At 47.2% G+C, this 16,286-nt stretch overlaps 1 protein-coding gene across 3 annotated transcripts in view; it reads left to right on the forward strand.

Annotated features, from left to right (window-relative positions):
- The window catches only part of LOC135059863 (V-type proton ATPase subunit S1-like protein), a 237,895-nt gene that overhangs the window by 178,166 nt on the left and 43,443 nt on the right, over positions 1 to 16,286 (forward strand). The window lies entirely within an intron of this gene.

Below are 16,286 nucleotides of genomic sequence, written 5' to 3' on the forward strand. Positions count from 1 at the left end.
GGGGCTTCTGTCTGAGAGAGGGCGGAGGAGGAGAGCACCGGGCGCCGCTCAATTCACGCTGGGTCTGTGGCTTCCCGCCGCTGTCGCCGTGCACATTAGCCAGCGTTTGGGCCAGCGGTGGACATGGAACACTCTTTAGCTAGTAGGGGGAGGGGGGTACATGGCACACACACATTAGCTAGTAGGGGGGGACATGGAACACACACATTAGCTAGTAGGGGGAGGGGGGACATGGAACACACACATTAGCTAGTAGGGGGAGGGGGGACATGGCACACACACATTAGCTAGTAGGGGGAGGGGGGGGACATGCCACACACACATTAGCTAGTAGGGGGAGGGGGGGGACATGCCACACACACATTAGCTAGTAGGGGGAGGGGGGGACATGGAACACACACATTAGCTAGTAGGGGGAGGGGAGACATGGCACACACACATTAGCTAGTAGGGGGAGGGGGGGACATGGAACACACACATTAGCTAGTAGGGGGAGGGGGGACATGGCACACACACATTAGCTAGTAGGGGGAGGGGGGACATGGCACACACACATTAGCTAGTAGGGGGAGGGGGGACATGCCACACACACATTAGCTAGTAGGGGGAGGGGGGGGACATGGAACACACACATTAGCTAGTAGGGGGAGAGGGGACATGGCACACACACATTAGCTAGTAGGGGGAGAGGGGACATGGCACACACACATTAGCTAGTAGGGGGAGGGGGGGACATGGAACACACACATTAGCTTGTAGGGGGAGGGGGGGACACGGAAAACACACATTAGCTTGTAGGGGGAGGGGGGGGACACGGAAAACACTTTACCTAGATTACAGTAGGAAGATCTTCCGTTCCGCTCTCCCCCTCCTCCCTGTACCGCTGCTGCTGCACTCACTGCCTTCAGGCTCTGCCTGTGTGTGACAGGCGCCGGACCAGCAGCGGCAGCAACAGCACGGACACTGTGAGTAAGGAGGCAGGGAGGGGGAGCTGCTCTTAATGAAGTCAGCCCCGCATGGACTCCTGAGCATCCCGGCGCCGCCGCAGCTGGAGCAGTATGAATGGTCCCGGCGCCGCTTCTCCCGGCCGCGTCTATGTGATTGGACCAGCGGATCCAGCACTGGATCCGCTGTCCAATCACAGGTGCCTCGCTAGCAGGGGCGTGCTTTCCCTGCCAGCGAGGCACTTGTATAAGTGCCGCATTCTAGACTTTTTGTAATGGGCTTTTCCAGCCCAGCGCATGGCCCCGCCCCCCGCCTTGTCCCGTTATCACTAGCTACGGGAGGCACTAGCTGTCAGTGCCTCCCAAACGTATTAGATGGGCTAAAATGATTAAATTAATATAAAGAGGGTACAATACATATGACACAGAATATGTGTCTTATGTATCTTCTTTCTATTATTTTAATCATAATGACAGGGGAGGCACTGCCTCCCCTGACTGCACGTCCCTGCTTACCTGGCAGCAGGAGCTGCAGCTCTTCTCATCAGCCCAGCACAAGCTGCCTGTGATTAGGCCACGCAACCTGAAGAGCCTGGGCCCAGCCAGGCTCTCTACTGCCCTGGGTCTGATCAGGGGTTAAAGTGGACTGGAACAGGAGGCGACTCTACCTTGTGTAATGTGTAAAAGGGGATTCTACCTGGCGCAATGAGAAAAAAGGGGCTCTACCCGGAGTAATGTTTAAAAGGGGTCTGTACCTGACGTAATGTATATAAGGGGCTCTGCTCTACTGTGGTGTAATGTGTGAAAGGGGGCTCTGCCTGGCGTAATGTATATAAGGGGCTCTACCTGGTGTAATGTGTATAAGTGGTACTACTGTGTGGCATAATTTGAATAATGGAGACTACTACTGTATGTGGCATAATTTGAATAATGGAGACTACTGTGGCTCGTAATTTGAATAATGGAGCTCTATTATGCGGCGTAATATGAATTGGTATTATTTTGTGACCATGCCCCTTCCCCATGAAGCCACTCCCCTATTTTTTGGCAGGTGCCAACTGCGCGCACTGGCCTTATTTTATATATGGGGGACACTGATGCTATTTCTTGCACACAGCGCTAAAATGTCTAGTTACGGCACTGAATTACAGCCTCAAGTCTTTGTGAATATGATGCCACAAGCTTGGCGCACCTATCTTTGGGCAGTTTCGCCCATTCCTCTTTGCAGCACCACTCAAGCTCCATCAGGTTGGATGGGAAGCATCAGTTCAGAACTCTCCAGAGATGTTCAATTGGATTCAAGTCTGGGCTCTGACTGGTCTACTCAAGGACATTCACAGAGTTGTCCTGAAGCCACTCCTTTGATATCTTGGCTGTGTGCTTAGGGTCGTTGTCCTGCTGAAAGATGAACTGTCGCCCCAGTCTGAGGTCAAGAGCACTCTGGAGCAGGTTTTTATCCAGGATGTCTCTGTACATTACTGCATTAATCTTTCCCTCTATCCTGACTTAGTCTCCCAGTTCCTGCCGCTGAAAAACATCCCCACAGCATGATGCTGCCACCACCATGCTTCACTGAAGGGATGGTATTGGCCTGGTGATGAGCGGTGCCTGGTTTCCTCCAAACATAACGCCTGACATTCACACCAAAGAGTTCAATCTTTGTCTCATCAGACCAGAGAATTTTGTTTCTCATGGTCTGAGAGTCCTTCAGGTGCATTTTGGCAAACTCCAGGCGGGCTGCCATGTGCTTTTTACTAAGGAGTGGCTTCCGTCAGGCCACTCTACCATACAGGTCTGATTGGTGGATTGCTGCAGATATGGTTGTCCTTCTGGAAGGTTCTCCTTTCTCCACAGAGGAATGCTGTAGCTCTGACAGAGTGACCATCAGGTTCTTTTTCACCTCCCTGACTAGGGCCCTTCTCCCCGGATCGCACAGTTTAGATGGCCGGCCAGCTCTAGGAAGAGTCCTGGTGGTTCCGACCTTCTTGTGCTCATTGGGACCTTCAAAGCAGCAGATATTTTTCTGTACCCTTCACCAGATTTATGCCTCGAGTTCTACAGTCAATTGCTTTGACATCATGCTTGGTTTGTGCTCAGACATGCATTGTCAAGTGTGAGACCTTATATAGAGTGGTGTGTTCCTTTCCAGATCATGTCCAATCAACTGAATTTACCACAGGTGTTCTCCAATTACGCTGTATGAACATCTCAAGGATGATTAGTGGAAATAGTATGCACCTGAGCTCAATTTTGAGCTTCATGGCAAAAGTTTGTGAATACTTATGTACATGTGATTTCTTAGTTTTTTATTTTTAATAAATTTGCAAAAATCTCAAAAAAAAACTTTTTTCACATTGTCATTATGGGGTATTTTGTGTAGAATTTTGAGGGAAAATAATTATTTATTCCATTTTGGATAAAGGCTGTAACATAACAAAATGTGGAAAACGTGTAGCGCTGTGAATACTTTCCGGATGCACTGTATGTATATATATATATATATATATATATATATATCTATATCATACCTCCCAACATGACCCTTTCCAGGGGGGACAGAATGCTCTGCTCCTGGACTTCCCTCTTAATGTATGATTGCCATCACCTGTGCTGAAACTCCTTTCTTATCCATTAACCTGTTCAAAGCAGGTGTCGGTAATCATAAATTAAGAGGAAAGTCCAGGAGCAGAGCATTGTGTCCCTCCTGGAGAGGGTCATGTTTGGAGGTATGATACGGTGCATCCGGAAAGTATGGCCCAAAGATCAGATCTGGGTAAGCATACCTCCCAACATGACCCTCTCCAGGAGGGACACAATGCTCTGCTTCTGGACTTTTCTCTTCATTTATGATTGCCGGTACCTGTTTTGCACAGGTTAATGGATAAGAAAGGTGTTTCAGCACAGGTGATGGCAATCATACATTAAGAGGGAAGTCCAGGAGCAGAGCATTCTGTCCCTCCTGGAGAGGGTCATGTTGGGAGGTATGGGTAAGTATGAGTTTGGTGTGGTAGGGAATTCCTGAACATTAGCCAGCAATCTGGAGACACTGTTCCTGGCTGTAGGATGATGAGGTCATGGCTGCATCTTAATAAGGATGGTCACATTCCCAGGACGTGCTTATCACTTCTATAGTGATATTCCAACTGGGTGTGGTATGGAAAGTGGATAGTAACGAGGTCGACAGTGTCTAGGTCGACCACTATTGGTCGACAGTAACTAAGTCGACAGGGGCTCTAGGTCGACACGGTCTAGGTCGACAGGTCAAAAGGTCGACATGAGTTTTTAATGTTTTTTTTGTGTGTCGTGCTCTTCGTAAAGTGACCGGGAACCCCAATTAGTGCACCGTGTCCCCTCGTGCTCCGGGCAAGGGCACAGGTTACCGTTCCCGATTGTAGTTCACGTGGATCGTTGAGTATGAAAAGGTTCAAAAAAAGAGAAAAATCGTGAAAAACTCATGTCGACCTTTTTACCTGTCGGCATAGAACATGTCGACCTAGAGACCCTGTCGACCTAGTTACTGTCGACCAATAGTGGTCGACCTAGATAGTGTCGACCTAGTTACTGTCGACCTAGAGACCGGATCCCATTCCAACTCCCCAGCTGCAAAACCATTATTTTGTTGCCACACGGTCTTTAGGCCCCTGCTTCTGCTGCGTGCAGCAGGGGAATATCTTCCAACAGCCCACCTCCACTCCTCACCCGCAAGTTAGAACTGACAATGGGTCGTTGGGACAGTTTCCTCATACAGGAGCTGAAATTAGGAGGTATACACCAGTAATTGTCCAGCACTTGCCTAGGACAATTCCTTCACCTTTTTTCCTTGTGAATTCAGTGGGTTGCCTCTGGAAATAGCTGTGGCATAGTTTAAGATGCCCTCACCCCTGCCACTGAATTTGCAAGGAAGAAACATAAATGTACTTGATACTGATTTCTGTTTTTGGCAACCAAATTATCCAAGTGCTTTTTGTAATTCAGTGATTATCCTTTGTTGGTTTCTAATTAAATGTTCTAGCTGAGTGCATTCAGTTTGGCTGGTGTCTTCAGATCTTGGAATTGATCAACTCCATGCCTGACCATATACAAAGGACTTGTTCCAGAAGACTTATGCTATTTGGCCAAGTTAATCTGCCATAATTCTTTTCCGGACCAGAAACCTTAAGAGAAATGAATGTTAAGGCACACATAATTAGTCAGATGTGCGCTATGTTAATTAGAAATGCCTCATATCCATATTTTTGGATGTGTCTGAATACCATTTTGTTTTTAATAAGATATTCTGCCAAATCCTGAGCTATAGTGAAAGCCCATGCATATTAAATGAAGCAGGAAGGGCTCAAACAATAACACCATAAAACCCTGTATTTCCCCCCCTTTACTTATGAGGCTTTTTGTCACCTCTATGCTTAACCTATTTTTACACTTTTTGGGGTAGTTGCATTCAAAAACCAGTGTTACCCATTTCTTTGTGCAGAACCTTGTTCTGTAGGGATTTAGGCCAGATTTATCAAACCTTGGAGAGTGACAAATTGCACAGTGATAAAGTACCAACCAATCAGCTCCTACCTGCCATGTTACAGGCTGTGTTTGAAAAATGAAAGGAGCTGATTGGATGATGGTGCGTTATCACCAGGGTTGGACTGGCCCACAGGGGCACAAGGGAAACCCCTGGTGGGCCCCACTACCTGAGGCTCCATCCCCTCTTTTAGGAATCAACTTCCAGACTGTGCACTTGAAGTATACACCTACACCCATATGCATGGGCCCCTAACACTGCATCCCCCCCGCTGGGCCCTTCATGTCCCAGTCCGACACTGGTTATCATCGTGCAATTTATCACTCTCCAAGGCTTGATAAATCTGGGCCTTAATATTTTCTAAAATTACAGTTGGTTTCTCTATTGCCTCTATGACCCAAACCTAGAAAGACCGTTGTTTCTAGAAGGAGGTACTATACGTAGTGGGAAAACGAAGTTTTCCATATATCTGTCAAATAAAAGTTTGAGAAATGTTTGCATAACATGGATTACAGTACCTTGCTGAGTAGCTCAAGTCGTCTAAAAGAACCACCATTTGCCTTTTTGTTTATATGGAAATTTTTAAGTCAGTGCTGGAATTTCCACTAAGAACTTGGGGCAGCCCCCCTGTACCAAGCCCCTGGTAGGCTGCCAGTAATTACTTTTTTTGAGGAGCAGCGAATTGTGATGTGGGAGGTCAGGCTGGGGCAGCCATGGCTGTCTAGAGGCATCAGGACCAGCCCCAACATAAAGCACGTGGACCCGGCAGTGACATGATTATTATTATTATTATTATTATTATCATCACTTATTTATATGGTGCCACATGGGATCTGCAGCGCCCAATTACAGAGTAAACAAATAAGCAAAACCTGAAGACAATGACCTAAGGGCCCTACTCACTGGCCGACCCGCCGCCGAGCTGCCCGACGGCGGATACGGCCGACGAGCGACCCGGCGGCGGGGGGGGCAGTGACGGGGGGGAGTGAAGTTTCTTCACTCCTCCCGTCACGCGGCTGCATTGAAGTGCAGGCGAATATGGACGAGATCGTCCATATTGGCCTGCATGCACAGCCGACGGGAGACCAGCGATGAACGAGCGCGGGGCCGCGCATCGTTCATCGCTGGAGTCTCCACACTGAAAGATATGAACGAGTTCTCGTTCATTTATGAACGAGATCGTTCATATCTTTCAAGAAATCGGCCAGTGTGTAGGGCCTATTACAGTTCAATACAATATAGGACAAGTACAGAATATATAAACATAGCTGTGTCAGTAAACAGCACTGAAATAAGTATCAGGGTGGCAGAAAACCGAGGGATTTGGTGCCATTGAAGGGAGCATTGAAAAGAATATAGGCTAAGTACTGTAAGAGACGTAAAAGCACATGAGGGAAGAGGACCCTGCTCGTGAGAGCTTACAATCTAAAGGGGAGGGGCACACAGACAGGGGTGACACAGATGGAGTAGAAAGTGAGCGTGAGTCACAGAAGGCTTAGGATGAGAGACGGCTGGGTTGTGTGAAGAAGTGTGTCTTGAGAGCCCGTTTTAAGTTTTGTAGAGAGGTGGAGAGTCTGAGGGGGAGAGATAGAGAATTCCAGAAAAAAGGGAGCAGCACATACAAAATCTTGGAGGTAGGAGTGGGAGGAGGTAATCAGGAGGCAGGAGAGGCATGCATTAGCAGAGCGAAGAGGATGGGTAGGAGTGTAAAGAGAGATAAGGTCAGAAATTTATCTGGGAGAGGAGTGGGTGAGGGCTTTGTAAGTGAGTGTGAGAAGCTTGAAATGGATTCTACAGGGGAAGGGGAGCCAGTGAAGGGCTAGTAAGAGAGGGGAGGTGGATGTAGTGTGTTTGGTGAGGAAGATGATCCAGGCAGCAGCATTGAGGATAGATTGGAGTGGAGAGATGTATGTGTTAGAGATGCCAGTCAGGAGGAGATTACAGTAGTTCAGTCTGGAGATGACCAGTGAGTGGATAAGGGCCTTAGTGGCATCCTGGGTGAGAAAGGGTCTGATCCTGGAAATATTTTAGAGTTGAAAATGGCAAGTTTGTGATATGTGCTGAATGTGTGGTTTGAAGGAGAGGAAGGAGTCAAGGATTACTCCAAGACAGCGCACTTGGGGGTTAGAGGAGATAGTAGTGCCATCTATAGATAATGAAATTGTGGGAGGTGATGTTGTGCGGAGGGTGGGAAGATGATCAGCTCAGTCTTAGACATGTTAAGTTTAAGAAAGCACTGGGACGTCCAAGAAGAGATAGCATAGAGACAGTTGGATACACGAGTGAGGAAAGCAGGAGAGATGTCAGGGGAGGAAATGTAGATTTGAGTATTATTAGCATAGAGATGATATTGTAAGTCAAAAGAGCTAATGAGTTCTTCTAAAGAGGATGTATTGCAAGAGAAAAGGAGAGGTCCAAGAACAGAACCTTGGGGGACACCTACAATTAGTGGAAGTGGGGGTGAGGTGGAGCCATGAGAGGAGACAGAGAAGGAATGGTCAGAGAGGTAGGAGGACAGCCAGGAGAGGGCAGTATCGTGCAGACCAAGGGAGTGAAGAATTTGCAGAAGGAGAGGGTGGTCCACATTGTCAAAAGCAGCAGAGCGGTCAAGGAGAATAAGCAAAGAGTAGTGACCTTGGATTTAGCAGAAAGGTAGTCATTGCAGAGTTTTGTTAGGGCAGTTTCAGTGAAGTGGAGAGGACAGAAGCCAGACAGGACTGGGTCAAGTAGTGAGTGGGAGGAAATAAAGGCAGTAAGACGGTTATAGACAATACGCTCAAGGAGTTTGGAGACAAAAGGAAGGAGAGAGATGGGTCGATAGTTCGAGAGAGTGTGTTAATCAAGGGTAGGTTTTTTAAGAATAGGAGAAATGAGTGCATGCTTAAAGGCAGAGGGGACAGTGCCTGATAAGAGGGAGAGATTGAGGACGTGGGCAAGATGGGAGCAGGCAGAGAGAGAGAGAGAGGTAGTGGAGGAGGCGGGAGGGCATACAGTCAAGTGGGGAGGTGGAGGAGGGTGAGGAATGGATGAGGGCCATGACGTCTTCACCAGATACATGGGAGAAAGATGTCAGAGTTGGTAAGAGGGAAGGGGAGGGGTGGTAAGGGTTAGGAGGCAGCTGGTTGCTGATTTTTGGTGGGATGTGATGTCCTGACATATGAAGTCAATTTTGGATGTGAAGTAAGTGGCAAAATCAAGAGCAGAGAGTGAGGGGGGAGATGAGGTGGGGGTGGGCAGAGGAGGGAGTTGAGAGTGGCAAAGAGGTGCTGGGGGTTGGAAGACTGGGAGGATATGAGGTTCTTGAAGTATGACTGTTTAGCGAGGGAAAGGGCAGAGCTGAATGAAGAGAGCATAAGTTTGAAATGGAGGAAGTCTGCCTTTGAGCATGATTGCCTCCACTGTCGCTCAGCTGTACGTGAGCATTTTTGCAAATATCTGGTGCATTTGGTGTGCCAGGTTGAGGAGTTGATCTGCGAGGGTGAATAGTGGTAGGTGGTGTCAAGAGCAGAAGTAAGGGAAGCATTGTATAGGGATTGTATAGGGATGTGGATTATTCAGGTCATGGAAGAGACAGTATAGGAGAGCGAAGTGAGTCGAATAGGGAGGATAGGGAAGTGGTGTCAATAGCCTCAATGCTGCGTTTAGTGATGGTAGCCTTAGGAGGCAGAGATGGAGTAGCAGAGAGATATAAGTTAAAGGAGAACAGGTGGTGGTCTGAGAGGGGAAAAGGGGAGTTGGAGAAATCAGAAATATCACAGCGGTGAGTGAAGACCAGATCCAGTGAGCTCCTGTAAGAGGGTGGCGGTGCGGTGTAGTGCCTGCTGCCGTGCAGGTGTAGGTTAATCACTTACCAGGCGCCGCACTCTCTCACCTTCAGGTCACGGAGTCTTCGATGGACCTGGAACCTTCGGATTGGACCCGGACACGATGACCTAGGGGGAAGGAGATTGCTGAGTTCCGTCCCTCCTAACTGTGGACCGAAGCGCCCTCCAAAACAGACAAATAGAGCTTTCGGGCTAGGTGAAGGTCATCCTGGGCGCACGGCCTCAGAGCCCGAATTTCACCTATCGGTACTCTCGCACCAGGTGTAAATTCGACTTTGCACCGACGTGCAAGGTTCACCGTTCGCCCTGAAGGAAGGGAGACAGATAGGGACAAACACACGCAAAAGGAACACACGGACAGATGTTACTCACCGTCACAGGTCTTGTACTCCGATCTTCTCCACTTACAGGTCCCTGTAAGGAGGCAAAGAGAAAACAGTCGTGTAGGGCCAAGAACTACCCTAGTGTGCGTCCGCTACACTAGCTACATGAACAGAGCCCTCAAACTAGCTCGTGTGGGTGGTGCAACACAAACTATGCACAAACTTTCAAACAAACACTTTGCCCTGCACGGTAACAATACGCATAACAATATCACAGTACAAGATTAAACGGTGCTGTTCCTTTAAATCCCTACCTGCACTCTGGGGGGGTGGGCGCCGTACAGCCGACCACTTCCCGCACCCCTACTTGGGCCTACTGCCCCCTATTTATCCACAGGCTCGAGGCCTGGCTTCACCCTCGGGCCTAGCGCCCACCTAACTTGGTGCCCGTTGGGTGACCTGGGCCTAATGCCCAGGGTCACCTTATTTCCCTAAGCGGCCTTGAATGAACTAGGGCCTAATGCCCTCTAATGTGGCCCAGGCCTAATGCCTGTCTGTGCCCAGAGGCCTAATGCCCGCCTAACGTGGGGCCGTTAGAGTAATCTGGGCCTAATGCCCAGATCACTCTTATTTGAGGTGCTCTAGCTAAAATCGGGCCTAATGCCCACTATGTGCCCTCTGGCCTAATGCCCGCCTACAGCGCCAATAATGTGGCTTTGGCCTAACGCCCAAACCACCAAATCAAGTGCGGCCGAAACTTCTGACTGCGCCACAGGCCTAGTGTCTGAACTGTGCCCCCGGGCCTAATGCCCGTCCCTGGTGGTCTAGGGAGGAAGGGGGGGGGGGGTGAGAGTAGCCTCACTGAGGCCTCACCTAGTCCGGGGGTCTCCGATGCCCTCTTCTGCCGCTGACCCGTCCTGGCCAGCGGCGTCGCCTCCGCTCTTCCGCGTCCAGACGCCACTGGACATCTTCTTCCAGGGGCCCGGCATCTTCCGGCCTCTTCAGCAGCCACCGGAGCTCTTCTCCCCGCGTCCGCCGTCTTCTCTTCCTCCGCCGCTTCTTCCTTCCGACCCGCTCTTCGCCACTCTTCCACGCGGCCTCCTTCTTCTCCGCAGTCCCAGCGGAATCTTCTTCTGCGCTCCTGCGCGCGGTCTTCTTGTTCGGCTCCCGCCCAGCATCTGACGTCAGATGCCGGGGCCTATGACGCGGCGAGTGCCGATTGGCTCGCCGCCCCTTCCTGTGATTGGCTCGCGGAACGCGCCGGATTTCAAATCCCGCGGTTGGCGCGTCCCATTGGCGGCCAAAATGGCGTCAAGTTTAAGGCGATGCCCGACGCCGCTGTAAGTCCGGTGTAGGGAACCGATACACTGTCCCTGCACCGGACACCCGCCACTGCTGCACACTGACAGGCGCTGGGGACAGACAAGCTGCCCCAGCGTTGTCCACAGCTGTACTCTGCAGCTCTGATGTGCCCTGGGACACATTCACATGTGAGGGGGAGGAGGTTCACTGGGAGAGACGAAGTGAAGATGTAAGGTGAAGGAGTATAGAGGCAGAGGATTTTGTGGGGATATCAATTGGAATGTTGAAGTCGACTAAGATATGGTGGTATGTGTTACTGCTGCTGACATCTCTCCTGCTTTCCTCACTCGTGTATCCAACTGTCTCTCTGCTATCTCTTCAGCTATATTCCACACATTTTTTCCAGGTTCCCAGATTTTCTATTTTCCCACATAACCTAATAAGGACAATAATAATAGGAGGGTGGCCAATACTGTTGTGCCTAGGGGCAGCTACGCAGTTTTTAAAAAAAAATGACAAACTGACACGAAAGAAGCATGTAACTTATAAGAACAATACTTTACTTCATCTCGATTAATAGTTTTGGAGTACAATTTATTGGGGGATAAGTTTGAAACACAGTTTTAGCCAAATAGTAATGCATAAATTTCCAAGCAGTGTACACACTGAGGACACTGGCACATTGTTTCTTTATGAATCACAGAGATTCCAGCTTACATTTTCACTGTATTAACTCCATCTTACATTATGGGCCAAATGTAATAGAGTGATAGTTTCAAAAAGTGAGAGATTTGGTAAGGTTTTGCAGTTTTTTTTTAAAAAGTGGCAATCATTTACACAGTAAGATCATCCTGGTTTTGCAGTGTAAATGATTGCCACTTTAAAAAAAAAACTGAAAAACCTTTCCAAATCTCTCACTTTCTGAAACTCTCACTCTATTACATTTCGCCCTATAACTACTACAATGCAATACCAATATTTGGCAGTAGATGGCAGAAGTACTCTAAGAATAAATTGGGAATTGTTTGCATATGAGACATTAACATCTACCTTACACAATAAATATGCCTTGCTTATTTAGTCCTGCAAAAGCAAATTAAAGAAAGATTACTTGCAGAATCTTAACAATACAAAGGAGGTCATTCAGATCTGATAGCTGGGCTGCGTTTTTTGCTGCCCTGCGATCAGAAAGTCGTCGCCTACGGGGTGGGGGGGGGGGGGTGTATTTTTGCTGTGCAGGTGTGCGATCGCATGTGTAGCAAAGCTGCACAAACTGATTTTGTGCAGTCTCTGTGCAGCCCAGGACTTACTCTTCCACTGCGATCACATCAGACTGATCAGGACCGGATTTTACTCCAGATACCCTCCCTGAAAACGCTTGAGCACGCCTGCGTTTTTCTGGAAACTCCCTGAAAACGGTCAGTTACCACCCACAAATGGCCTCTTCCTGTCAATCTCCTTGTGAACGCCCATGCGAATGGATTCTTCGCACCATCCTGTCGCTGACTGCCAATCCCCGTTGCAGCTGTCCTTCGTGCCTGCGCATTGCGGTGCATATGCATGCGCAGTTCAGATCTGATCGCACAACAGCTATCAGATCTGAATGACCACCAAAGATTCACATATAAATATACATACAATAGAGTTACCATATACAGGTACATGCAGTGACAGTATATCAATGTGTGTGTGTGTGGATATATGTACTGTTATTATAATTATACCTGCCCTTGTTAGTGTTATAATTTATAAAGCATATTCATAAAGCACATCAGAGCAATGTGTTCCCTCCGATATGCCAGCCGACATATCGTGTCGCCAGTTCACACTGCACACTTCAGTGATACGATAGCACTATCTAACATGCAGCATGGCATTGTTAACGATAACTTGTGGTTGGCTGTGCAGCACAGCCAACCAGAAGATATTGTTAATGACCCGCAGGAAAGTGCAATCACTGGTACACACGAGGCGATGTAGACGATTTGTTGTTCCGATACATCAAATCGGCCCAACATCATCCTAGTGTGTACTTGGCCTTATAGTACAGTTATACCTACTTACCGAGTTACTCCTATTTTGCTGGATCAGCACTTACTGTATCCCACCTGTTTCCACAGAAAGAAATTCAGAAAACATGACTTGTTGGGGGTACTTGAAGGCTGGTGTTGTGAACCACTGCACTATGAATCCCCATAGCTTTTCAATCTCCACTCTCTCTAATCTTGTATATCCCAGCTTTATATCATTCATTTCTTCAAATCAGCTCATCTTTGGTATCAACTTTAGCATTTTGTGATACAAAATCAATATTATAGCATAAAAGCATTATTTTGCTAATTTGTGGCACAATATTATTTCGGGCTAACAGCAGGGCCATAACTAGTGGGGGGCTAAGGGGGCATGCGCCCCGGGTGCAGGATTTGAGGGGACGCAAAGGAGTTACAGAGGAGCAGGGTTTTTTGGGTTTTTTTTACTGGCAGTGCTGTACTGCTCCAGTGAGACAGCAGACAGCTCCCGGGGCAATGTCTCTGACCCACCTGTCTGCCTGTAACTGGGTCCGACGCTGTGCAGGTGACTCCAGTACCTGGGATCTCTCCTATGCCGGCTACTGTCTTAAACTCTCTTCTTTGCCATGCAGTGCTGCAACTAGCGTGCAGTGCACTGTACAAGCTATAGAAGCGCACTGTGCTCCCAGTTAGCAATATCAACCTCCGCTTTGCCTCCCAGATGAGGGGATTTGGTGTAGCTCATAGGGGGATGTAGTGTAGTGATGTAGTGTAGCATATAGGGTAAGTAGTGTAGTAATGTATTGCAGTATATAGGGGCATGTATTGCACTGATGTGGTGTAGCATATAAGGGGATGTAGTGTAGTGATGTAGTGTAGCATATAGGGTATGTAGTGTAGTAATGTATTGCAGTATATAGGGGCATGTAGTGCACTAATGTGGTGTAGCATACTGTATAAAGAGATGTAGTGTAGTGATGTAGTGTAGCATATAGGGTATGTAGTGCAGTGCATAGGGGCATGTAGTGTAGTGATGTAGTTCAGCGTGTAGGGGATGTAGTGTAGTGATGTAGTGCAGTGAATAGGGGAATGTAGTGCAGTGATGAAGTGTTATGATATAATGCAATGTATGGGGACACACAGAGGAGCATGTAGTTGAACACGCTGGTGGGGCATGTGACGCTTAGGGCATTTGAGGCACATAGGGTAATATTGTCCAATAGTATCTCCTTTTTTCACATTTTTTGATAATCTGATTATTTTGGTCTGACAGAATTTGTTTTGCTGTCTTTTTTTTGGGGGGGATGGGGGGGAGGGGGCGCCAAATTACTGCCTTGCCCCAGGTGATGAAAATCCTAGTTTCGGCCCTGCTAACAGTATCACTCTTGTGACACATAACATTGATTTTTAAGTGCAAGTCATTTGTTATTGTGTAGCACACACATTTGAATAGTTATTGAGAGAAAAATATTTTTGTAGCATGTACTGTAAATGGATTTATGGGTTCAAAACTTCTGTTGCAAACAAAATTCATAGTATAGCACACAAAATTGATTTTGTGCCACACAATTAACATGTTGCTCTTTGTTGTCAAAATGAGTTATTCACAAATAACACCATTAGTTCTGTTCTTACATCTTATGGGAGCTAGACTGTATTACTTTTCTAAATGTATTGCTAGCATATTATGCAGCAGTCCCTGCCTACAATGGAGCTTGTGGTATAAATTCTACAATATAGCAATTGACACACTACGATTAACCTACAGGTTTTTCATGGCAGGAAGAAACTGCATAGTAACCCAGCCCAAGGCACCTTCGCTGTGAGGCAGCCATCTTAACCTGGGACATGTTGTTTCATTATTACTCAAGGACAGAGGTAACATATAGTTCAAAGCTGAACTTGTACCAAAAGTAATGTGCTCACTTTATACCACCCGCATTGGCATTACAGTGAGTGTTTCAATATAGCAATATGAAAAAAATAAATGCATACCTACCACCACAGCTCCTATCATTTTCACTGTCCTAAAAAGGGCATAGTATGCCAAATGGGCTGTACAGAAGCTGCATCATGTTGGAACATGCCCACCACTCCCAAACAGCCAGAATCCCCCAGCTCTCCAGTCCGTTGCATTCTCCTAAATGGAAAACCTGTAGTCTGTGTGCACTCCTGGCACTTTCAGAACGTATCATCAGTCCTTAATGCTGCCCCATCTTAAATGTGGCTATTGGTTACAGGTTATAGCTAATTATCTCTCTTTTCCGCATGTTACTAAATAAACTTTATTGAGCGCATAGGGGCAGATGTATTAACCTGGAGAAGGCATAAGGAAGTGATAAACCAGTGATATGTGAAAGGTGATAAAGGCACCAGCCAATCAGCTCCAATATGTAAATCAACAGTTAGAAGCTGATTGGCTGGGGCGTTTATCACCTTACACAAATCACTGGTTTATCACTTCCTTATGCCTTCTCCAGGTTAATACATCTGCCCCAATGTCTCAAATAAACTAGGGAAAAGACAGCAGAACCTGTAGCAGACAAACAGTATATTAAATTCACGATGTTAGAGCTATAAAGAAAATAGTTATATTATTGTAGTATTACATCATATAAATACATTCCATTAATTATACAGATACTAGAAATCAGTCTTGTGCTTTTATGCAGGTCAGAGATATCCGAATTCACTTAACAGTGGTCCATTTAATTATTGGCAATGCAGGGCTGTCTTAACAGCCTTGTAGTCCCTGGGCAAAGCAATGCACTGGGGCCCCTATACACCTACTCAGTCAGGAACCAATAAAAAGAATCATAACATTCCCCTCCTGCCATCCTACGCCACCTCTCCACTTGCTTCCATACAGTGAATAACTGCCAGCACTCAGATTTCTGTATGGGATTTTAGCTTGTTTTGTCAATTTTAGGAAAATATACCAAACCAAAACCAGTCACAGGCGAAATTCAAACCCAAATGCAAAACCAAAACTGGACTACAATTTGGACCAAAACCAAATGATCTGGCATCATATCTCTAATAACAAACCATGCAAACTATTGCCTAGGTCAGCTTAGTTAGTTAAAAACTTCTATGTACAGTATGCAACAAATAACTTTTACATGTCTTTGTTAATAGAAGGAAGATGAGTCCTAATAATACTGTACTTGTGTAACACCACTGCTATAACAAAACTATTTTGATAGCTAAATGAAAGACTTTCAATTCTGATGATGTACAATGTCAGACATCACAAACTAGTGACCCCCTAATTCAGGGTCGGAATGGCCCACAGTGGACCCCCCCCCCGGTGGGCCCCACTGTCGGGGCCCTACTCCCTCCTCTAGGGATCAGGATCCAGACTGGGCACT

The sequence above is a fragment of the Pseudophryne corroboree genome, chromosome 1 (assembly GCF_028390025.1).
Source record: "Pseudophryne corroboree isolate aPseCor3 chromosome 1, aPseCor3.hap2, whole genome shotgun sequence".
NCBI lineage: Eukaryota > Metazoa > Chordata > Amphibia > Anura > Myobatrachidae > Pseudophryne > Pseudophryne corroboree.